Genomic DNA, 11,153 nt, shown 5'->3' with positions numbered 1-11,153 from the left:
CTTATAGCACAAAGTACAGCCTAGCTCGGGCTGATGGGGATGTTATTGTAGGGATTTGGTCATGAGCAAAGTATTGCAGAAGAAACATGATTATGAAACATGACACCTGATTATGGTGCTAGAGAAAGTGAAATTAATCCTGAGGTGTAAAATGAATGTCTACTCAATGACATGGCAATCCATCCAATAGTTGCTAAGAAATTACTCTTTAAACAACAAACCACATGGTGGCGCTAGTGAAAAAGTCACTCAACAAAGTCTTTAAGATTAATCCTCTGGGGACCATGAATGTCTGTTGTTGAGATATTTCAGCATGGACCTGAGTGGTGGACCGACCAACTGACCAACATTACCATCCCTAAGGCCATGGCTAAAAAAAATCGCATGACATTGCTGCATGATCTCATACAACAATGTGGGCGTTGTATTGAGGGATATGAACAACTTTTTGTAACAGTGTAACGGAATTGAAGCCAGAGGCAACACATCATTCTGTTTACAAGACCATTCTTTCTCTAATGTGAATGCCAAACTCGTTTTTGTTGATAGTTTTTACCACCCACAGACACAGAACATGATTCTAATCCTGATTAGATCATTCAGTTTTAGGAAGGTGGATAAACACATCTCTTTTTCTGTTGATCACATGGATTCCTTCTCATGTGGTCAGCTAGACTGGATCCGTTTACAGGACAGACATCCTGCCCTCCAGGAAACCTGAGTGGAGTGACCATAATCCTGACCCTAATGAACCCTAACCTGGCCTGAACCCCAGCTCCTAGATACCCTAAGCCTTGTTGCTAGGAGATTTCACAGACGACTCTCAGCCCTGTATTTGTAAAACAGGGTTTTTTAAGTGCTCTCAGATGATCCCTCATATTTTTCTTGTGTTCTGACGTCTTCTAATTATGCACTGTTTCTCCTTTGTGACAGCGTTCTCTCTGTCATCTCCAGGAGTCGTATTTCATGCGCTCGACACAAGCCTGGCTGCGATGACACACAGCACTGTTGCATCTATCCTCGTTCCACTGCGTTACCATGATTACATGTCAGCCACACAGGCCTCTGCATGTAACACGCTCGCTTACAAGGCAGAGAAGTAGGAGCACTGCGTAGTGTTTTATATGTTACATTTACATGGATGAGTGCAGCACACACAACCGGCCCTGGGCCTGTTTCCACTGCGCAAACACTCGCTTCAGTGGACAAGGACAAGCCGCAACCTTCTCTGACATGACAGAGCAGCGGGCTGTGTAAAAGTCTGATCTGACACAGCTGCTTGACTCTTAATGGTGTGTTTCTCCTCACATGACAGCCCTCCTCACAATGTTATGACCAGAAATTGTTCATGCTATGCGGGGAACATTACAGAGATGCACATATAGGATGGATCCGGAAGTGCTGCTTTGACCTCGCTGGTGATAAGAAGTGTGTGAATACCTTATTGGTGTGTTTCCTCTGTATTAAATCTGTAGGAGCAGCCAATGCACAGTCCCGTTCCCCCTTTTTAGTCAAGCTAGTGGCGTGGCTCTATTGCCGGTGGGCAATGTAGATTAATTGGTCTGTCAGTCATCTATCCGCATGGGTCCAGATGATAACATCGGAACAGCTTTTGGATGGATTGCTATGATGTTTTGTACAGACATTCATGGTCCCCAGAGGAGGGAATTCTAACAACTTTTGAAAATCCTGACTTTCCCTCGGCGCCAGCATGAAATTGACATTTTCTGATTGTATTTTAAAAGTGTCTTGACAACTATGGGGTGGATCACCATGAAATTTGGTTCAGATATTCATGTTGCTCAGAGGATGAGCCCAAAGTGATCCAATGACCTTTCTCATAGCGCTACCAGCAGGATGACAGTTGCGGTTTTGAGTGGATCATCAGAACATTTGGTAAAAAACACCGATGTTGGAGGATGATTTTTTTTCTTCTAGTACCATGATCAGGTCAAAATTTTACTTTGCACAATACTTTGGTTTCGACCAACAACCTGTTATACAGATGATGTTCCTACCAGCCTCAGCTGCACCTTGTGTTTGGTGCTAATTAGCAAATGTTACTCTGCTGAGAAACTAAAATGGAAAACACGGGTAAATATTATTATAATTAATTATTATTATTAAATCCTCAGCAATGCCAGTATGAGTGAAATAATTCATTTAAAATTTTCTGGTTGACAATCTAGAATAAAAGTATGAACCTGAAAAGGAGCATAACATGGGACCTTCAGAGGACAGGCCCCAGCTATACAGAAATAGAACGTGAATCCCTCGATCTTTTAGCTTAGAACAAAAATTACAATGAAATTGGAAGATTATGTTGCATGTAAACCACATGAAAAGAGATCACATTTCCTGAACTCTGAAGCACAGCATCTGCCCGTCCTAAATTCTTCAATTCCTACAGGACAGATAAGAGCGTGCAGCCTCAGACAGGGATTAAGGTGCCACGATCCACTGAACACTCCCGAGTATCCCGTATTGATTTGTTTTGCCGCTTGGTTCGTTAATGATGTTGATTTTATTTACATGCTTGTTCAACTCAAGTGTAAAGTGTTATCAGCAGCCTCTTAATTAAATCAAACGCGTGGCGCCCACGCGGCATGCTCGCGTCTGACTCTCCCTCCTGGAAGACAGCAAAGGGCAAACTGTCACCCTGGGCAAGGAAATCAGGTGTATTAACAAGTCAATGAGAAATTCATGTGGGTATGTGTGTATGATTTCACAGTGAGCACATCTGACCTTTGTTAATGATGCCACTCAAACCTGCAGGTGGTGTTTCTCAAATGAACTCCCAGGGGAAGCGGCGCGCGTTGCTGCTATGCTAAAGCGGCTCATTCTTCCTGACTGGTGGGGACGGAAGGGAGACGGCACACTCAATCAAAGGGGGAAAAAAAAGGGAAAATAAAAGGAAACCATTGTTCAAATACAAATTACATCCAAACTCGGCGGGCGCTCGCTTTGTTTTCCTGTTGAGTCACTTTTTTTGTTGCTCCGTCAAAACGGATCTGATGTCTCGCCAAATTCCCGCCCGTGTGTTGCTGGTATGCAAACATGTTTTCATTTGTGAGTGCTCATCTGTGCGTACGTTTTTTCTCTCCCAGCAGCCAGCGGAGAGAGTTGAAGAGGAGGGGGGAGGGGGAGCACTTACCCGCTCATAGACTGGCTTTCTCCTCCAGCAGCCAGTGGAGAGGAAAGAGACGGCGAGCGGCGGCAGGCTTTTTTACATTCACAGATGCTGAAATTCACTCATGTGCTGCCGCCGCTGTGATGGATCACTCTTGAGATCTTTTTTTTTTTCCTGTCTGTAAATGACCCTCATATTGCGCCCACTCTACCTGGTGCACTGTTGGTTTTTTGAGGTAGAGCTCTGCTTCAGCGGGGGTGAGGAAAGTCCTTGAAAAGCAATCTATCCTCTTCCATCCACAGCCACCTTCTAGCTGCTCGCTCTTCCACGTATTCTCCACCGTCTCCGCTTCTCATCTCCGGGAGCCCTCTTACTCCATCTTAATTTTCTGCTGTGCTTTCATCACCTGCTGACTCACCCCTCCTCCCCCCCTCCCCTATTACTCTCTTTTTTTCTGCGCTGCATCACACACTTATCACATCTAGTATCGCGAAGAATCAAATGTGAAGGCCGGCTGCACTCTCGCTGCTTAAATCTCCCCATAATGGAGCCCAAGGGTATCTGAAATTGAGTGTGAAGACTGCATCAAGGTCATTTACTCCACCCCACAGGATAGTGATGGATGTCTTGTCTGATTGCTCGATTTGGCTGCCCTACTTGAAGAGGGGGAGCATATCCCATTGCTCTCCCCGCCGTTAGGGGAGAGTGTTGCTTTTGCGCAGGACAGTCAGAAAGTGTGAGAGAGAAGGTGGAGAAAGTGTAATAGGAGGGTGGAGATACAGTATGATAACCACTGGAGCCTGTGGAGAGAGGCATCCCAAGTCCAGATTCTTGAGTAAACATTCGAAGGGATTAAAATAAAACACATTGATTGCTGGATGGATGGCGCACCATCTGTCAATACGCTAATCTGCCAAATTGACTGCGCCTCTCGGAGCATTGTGCGGCTCCAAACAGCTGGATTCAGTCATAGAAAACCATAAACACCAGCCGCAGTCAACTGAAACCTTTCCCCGTTGCTTGTGATTTATAATCCCCGGGATTGTGTGTGTGCGCACTTGTGGGAATTACTATAGACTGTGGTTAGACATGTCGGGCTCAGCCCATGCAATTGTGTTGCAGGGCTGAAAAGGCTCACACAGTCAGAGAAGCATGATCGAAAAGCGGACTAGACTGTGTGTCTTTGCCATTTCTCTTGCTCCATCCGCTCTCTAGAAAGCTGCGTAGCGCAGAGGAAATTGGCGACCCGTGACGACCCTTTTATCCAATCTCATTTGTCACGTCTCTTTATGCATGACTACTATGAAGATTAGGTTCATTATCTCATTTGAGACACTGTAATGAAGTACAGCGTCAAAGTAGGGATGTTTGTGTCTTCACTCTGAGCTTGGCATGGGGCATTCTGGACACAGAAGGGGATTTTTTTTTGCAAGCACATGAAAATGATCTTGTTTAATAAGTTCATTATCAGGCAAAGAATCGTTGAAGTTGAGCAGGCAAAAATTGACTCTGCGCTTTCAAACTGACACACAGTCTTTTAAACTGTTTCCCTACGGACCGATCATCCTGCTAGCCACTGGACAGGAGCCAAGATTCAACAGACTGACTGAAAATGAGACTGCTTGATGCTCATTTATCTACATATACTACTTAAACACATGAAAATCCAATCATTTTCTCTGCTTAAACGCCCCATGGCACACATGTTTTGGCAAAACTGCTCCTGCACGAAGCGACATCAGTCGACAGCATATATGAAACCTGTAGTCTGAGGCGTCGAGCTGTCACATTCGTAATCAACAGGCAGGTAATTGACAAGTGAGGCATGATTGTCTTAGTCTTTATTCAGTGTTATGTTGGAGAGTTAACAAAGCGTGAGATTGGGCCGTGCCTCTACGCTGCACATTCTCAGCTTGCAGGCCTTTTGTTCTGCAGCCTTTTGTGGAGCCTGCCCCGGATTCATTGAAACTCTCCGCTGCTGAGAGAGCTGAAGGAGCTGCTTTTTTTTTTTTTTTTGTCACACACACTCATTCTTTCCTCAGCGTATACACACACTCACACACACACTCACACACATACAGGCATGCACAAAGGCTGAAGCTCTGCCAGCATTTCGTGGGATAATCTACCTTCCTGAAGGTTTGCTAAAGCACCCTTCCCTCGCTCCCTCCCTCCCTCTCTCCCTTCCCACCAAAACCCCACTTCTCCACCTCCCTCCTCTCTCCTCTCCACTCGCCTCCTCCTCCTCCTCCTCCTCCTCCTCCTCCTTATCGGCCCCAGTGTAAGCAGCATGTGGTTTCCTGCCAACTTCTGGGAGCCGTGAGCAGCCTCTCCAAACAGGAACACGCATGAAGACATTCCACCGCTGAAGGAAACTGTGTCCTCAACCGCCCTCCCCCCCTCTCTTTTTCCCAATCCCCCCCTGGACGCCACACATCCCACACAGCTCCCGCTGGGGCTCGACCACTGGACGATCAGCACACATAAACACATGCAAACATGCACAGACACATGAGAGCGTGCACAGACTGCAGCCATTCAGCACATCCATGGACATGGAAATGAGGATAGCTGCGAGGCTGGGAGAGACAAACAGAATAGTGGATGAAAGAGTGTGTGAGGGGGGAGACGGAGAGTGTGTGCGTGCATGGGTATGTATGAGAGAGCATTCATTTTATAAAGAAATCTATCATCAGCGCATTCCACCTCATTTATCTTCATGTGCCGTCACATTAAAACTTTGGTTTTTGGAGATGAAAAACTTCTCTTCAGCGTGCTTATTCACCGCACTCGTCCATAAGTTGCTGGAGAGGTCCTTCTGCTGTGCACATTTTTTATTGGAAATCCATGAAAGCTTTTGTTGAAAACGCAAACATCACTGTGAAGAGTACTGAGAGAGCAGTTGGAGGGCCGTTATGCGCCTGTTAGGAGAGTAAATTTGTTTAACATTGCAGCAGGGCTCTTTGAAACCAGACGGCAGGCCTGGGAAAAGCAATAAATCTACAAAAAAAAGAGGGGCAGAGCGGCTCTGTTAATTTTGATAGATGTGGCGCGATAGAGAGAAACAGAGCAGTGCAGAGGCATCATCTGCAGGTTGAAGGTCAAGTAGGTCTAATCGTGGTAACGTAGCACAACAGCAGTCTGGGTGTCGCCACGACAAAGCTGAGAGATGGCTCGTCCTCGTGATGACGACAAAATAAACAGTGTAATTAGCAGGCATAGGAGGAAGAAACCAGAGGAGACAATATTTGGGGGATTCAGACAGACAAAAGAAGGCTTTAAATCATTTAAAATCTCAGTCATAAGCTCAGTGTTCAGTGCTCTCCTGGCATGCGAGGCGTATCGATTGGGGAATGTTATTGGGGGAATTTCTGTGAGGGATGATTAATCATAAGTCACTTTTCTCCTCTGTGCGTATGGATCAGCGCCAGATAGAGAGAGTGAGTGAGGGAGAGGATGTGTCCTCAGTCTGTCATCCCGCTGCCTTTTTAGCAGCCAATCCTCCCACTCCTGCCCCGCTCTCTCCATCTTATCTCCTTTCCTCAGTTTCTGAAGGTATTTCAAGGAACAAGTGGCCCAAAAAGAGATTTCGAGGAGCTGATTTCTTGCCTCCTTTCCTGGGTGGTTGTGCTCAACACGCCCAGCAGATACGTGGCACATCATCTTTTTTGTGTGCCCACATAAATGATTCAGTGGCATATTGAAATTACAGAGTGGGCTCCTCTAGTGAAATTGCAGAGGAGTTTTGAGATGCAGGTCAAATTTTGGATGCTCAATACAAACTGAGGTACTTGAGGCAAGAGGACTTGTGTTTAAGATGTTGAGGAGATTTGTTCACAAAGTTTAACTGCCACATGCTCAAGTTTCTCGTCGTTCGCTGCTCAAGCTTTGAGAAAGGATTCTTTAGGGAAATTTCATATGTTTTTGCCCTGCCAATAAAGTTTGCAAGAGAGTCAACTTTGAGAATTTGATCCTGCTTGTGAAGAGCTTAATCCCTCAGTTTCAATGTGCTACGATCACAGAAAAAGAAAGCAGGATTAATAGGATTGAATGAATTTGTCTCAGTGATTGTATTACATTAAATTATGAGTTAAAAGACTGAGCGGCTTGGTTATGATTTCTTTCCCGACAACTATTACATCATGGGCCATATTTACCTTGACCCCGTAGACATCCAATGCCAACGTTCTTATGATTGTCCCCGTCCATCATCAGAACTGATGAGTGCATCACCGTGAATGACTTTGAGGAAAGGAGGCTGTGCTGTTACTTTGACCATTTAAAAGATTATTCCATCTGCCCCCTCTCTACAGCCCTTTTACACATGCACTGCTACCCTGAAATTTTCCAGACGTTACCTGGAGGAGCTGTATGTGTGAACGCAGATGTCTGAATCCATTGGCCTGGACTTTAAATGGACTTTACCCTTCCAAATCCCAGGTACAAAGTCTGTATAATGCTGGATTGAGCCTATATATGAATAGAGCAGGTCATTGTCAGGAGGGTCATTTTTGCTTGCCTGTATATTGCTCTCCACTCTTTCAGTGATATTGTCGATACGTCCAAATACACGTAACATTGATATCAATGCAAAAACAGTCACCATTACAGATGAGTCATCTTCTTTTTCCCACTTGCTCTACCCAGGTACCGCGTGTTGCCTAAATTAGACAGAGTATTTCCAGCAGGTGAGAACGCATCTGGCACAGTCAACTTCCTGCTGTGCGCTACATGTGTTAAAAGGGCAACTCCAACAAACATCGAACTGATTCTCTGAATGTTGTCTGAAGTTTATTTGTGAAAAAGGCTTATGAGGGACAGTTATTCACCGTGACTTTGAGTGTGGCTGTTCTGATTAACGATGGGGTGTACAAACTAGGCATACTGAAAACTTTAGAGTTAAGGAAAAACTGTGATTAAAGGCAAATAAACTATGCTTAAAGCTCCTATTTTTAACATAGTTGATTTTTGACTCTCATTCCCAATTTGTCAAATACTTAGCCTTTGGGATTGTAGGTTGTGTTGGCCAGTTAGTTAGGAGTTAGGAATGAGACCCAAAAATCAACCATCTTACAAATAGGAGCTTTAAGCAATGGTTGGCTGTAGGCTATCAGAAAACTTTATTGACATTTGGGAAAGATTGTGGTTAGGGTTAATAAATGATAACTGCAGGTCTGTGCAACCTCTGGCAACCATCCCACCCTCCACTCCCTTAAGCTGCCAGTATGCCAGTATGCTTCGCCACGACTGTTTCTCGGATGGTTGATTGGCTTATGAAATCCCTTCCCTCACACCTCTCCGCCTTCAGATTAGCTGGGGCAGTGTCCAGTCATTTCTGTTACTCTCCAACATCTCAAGCCGTGATTGGTCAGGCATGCAGACATGAGAAAGATGCAAGGGCAAACTTTTCTCTCAAGCTCTCTTTTGTTATTCTTTACACAGCTACTACTGTCACTTTTCCTGTGAACAAACGCATGTCACACTGTGAACATTTTCCAGAGACTGCATGAAAATATTTGCCATTATTTCCATATTTAAACAAACCTCACCTCTCTCAATGCAACAACATGTTGTACAAATGACTTCTTTTGGAGCATAGCCCGAATCTTAAATACCCCCTCTATACATTAAAGGCAAACTGGTTCCTGCATTAACGCTCGACATTGGCGTTGAATGTACGTAACTTAGGAGGTGTGGCGTCATACAATACGGACATAAATTCATGAAATTCTTGTAAACAGGTGTGCGTATCTCCTGCCACACTGTGATGATGATGTTTGATGGGCATATTGGCCGCTGCAGAGATTGCTGATTTCTCCAAACACTCGACATTGCTCACTTGTTACACTTTCATGCCCGGGAGCAGAGCAACCTCAATCTTCTTCTGTCAGACAGTGAGCAGCCCTCTGGAGTTATTGGAATTCGAGGCTGCCGCATGCTTCAAACAAAGTGCTGTTTGAGACTATGGATGCAGTCAGTCAGTCTGAGCACTTTTCTACCGTCGATAAAACCAACAAGCTGATCGTGACACTCACTTTTTGTGAGTCTGCTGAGATGAAATGCTGAAGTTTTGCACCAACACGATTAGCATGACTGTCATCCTCCTTTGCATCATATAAAATTATTCAAAGTTCTTTAAGTGTATCTCACCCCTGATTTGTTTCACCACCTCAGTGTCATGCTGTTCAAACTCGGCTACTAACCCCTCATAAATAATGAATGAGTGCTAACTGTTTGTCTTGTGAAATCGTCTGCGGATAATGTAAGCGCCTTGCTCAAGGGTGTAGTTGATGAGGGAGGGAAGAATCTGCGCCACGAGGGCACCTCTCTCACCTTTAGGCCAGCTGCTCTCAGTAGCCGTTTGTTCGTCCCTGTTTTATCAATGAATTACCCAGTCTGAACAGATATTCTAGTATTTGTAAGAAAAAAAATACATGTAGCTGCAAGGACTCATCCTACCTGTGAATACAAATGAGCTCCACTCGCTACACTCCACTCCGGCACGTATGACTTGCAAGTTAAAACAAAAAAAAAGCACAGTTTTCCCAGGAACTCATTACAGAAGCAGCGAGGCAGAGCTTAATGTTGTTTTGACTGAATTGTAGTTATCAGTAGGCCACCGTGATGAAGCTCAATTAGAGCAGCATGCTATGAGGTAATCACTGGGCGGAGGGCAGACTTATGTGGAGGCACGGATATTCACTACGAACAGAAAAAGCGAGGGATTCACAATAGGACCTGGAGCCGTGGAGAGCAGCTAATGAGCCTACATGATTCACTCTTGGACTCCCCCACCGAGAGCCTTGTCCTGGGCAGAGTGGAGGAGGCGCGCGAGAGGTGCAGTGCTCTCGCTCCAACACATTCCATGACGCAGCTCGTCAGGGCCAGGAGGATAAAGGGGCGATTAAAAGTTTCTCTGGCAGATGCTGGAATGAATGAAGATGCTCTGTGTCTTATTAGGGTCTTGAATGTTTATTTTGGTAAACAGAGGACGGGATTGTGTCCAGTAAAGACTGCGTCTCCCCCATTCGACTGGATGTTCAAGAAAACTCTTTGGAACAAATGAAACTTAAGGTGACATCTGGCACTATACAAATAAAGATTGATTGATTGATTGATTGATTGATTGATTGATTGACTGAATTAAAGACAATGCCTAATCCTCCATATAGATTACTTATATGACAACTTTATAAAGGACAAATTAAACATGTTTGTTCACATTTGTGTGTGAAAACCTTTCTTTTATGGAGATTTTTTTGAGATTTTTTATTTTTGAGAGGCATTGCCAAAATGATCCATGATATTATTACTTCACAATAAAAGGAGTGTGCATTGAAATCACAGCCTTGGTGTTCCGTGTTTTTCGGGGTTTCCTCCAGGTACTCTGGCTTCATCTCACACATCCTGGAGAACCTGAAACTCTAAATTGCCCATATGTGTGAAATTTATTGCAAATGTGTCCGTCTGGCCATGTTTAAGATCTGAAATAGACTCGAGAACTGTCCAGAGATTTTCCTTCTCCTTCATCCAATGCGTGCTGGGAGAAGCTCATCGAGCAAGATGGATCCTGTGATACTGCTGCACAAATCAAATTCCTGGCTTTTGTTGTCAAGATGAGTTGTTCCATCACTGATACATCTGTAACACTATTATTACTGATTAACTATAAATGAGCATGAGTGCTGCCTGCTATCAGCAAACCCCTAATGGCGTTTGTAATCAGGACTCCACCTGTCTAAAGATCTTGTGCTGGCCACACGTTTATAACAGGATGATTTTTTATATAATAACGTATTAGTACCCTTGAATAACTTATAGTGACATTTTTTAAATGAACTGCTTTTGCTATTTAAGTAGGTGTCCCATTGCTCTTTCTTTCTCTTCTTCTGGCTTTTAAATAACTTTGGACGTGTTTCGAAAGTTTTGCATACATTTGTATAATTGCACTCATCACGGACGATAACGCTATTGCAACAGTGTGATCTCTGTGCGTGTGCGTGGGCTGAGGTGAGCTCTGTCA

Source organism: Pagrus major, chromosome 6 (genome assembly GCF_040436345.1).
Source record: "Pagrus major chromosome 6, Pma_NU_1.0".
NCBI lineage: Eukaryota > Metazoa > Chordata > Actinopteri > Spariformes > Sparidae > Pagrus > Pagrus major.
Note: the sequence above shows the minus strand (reverse complement) of the source record.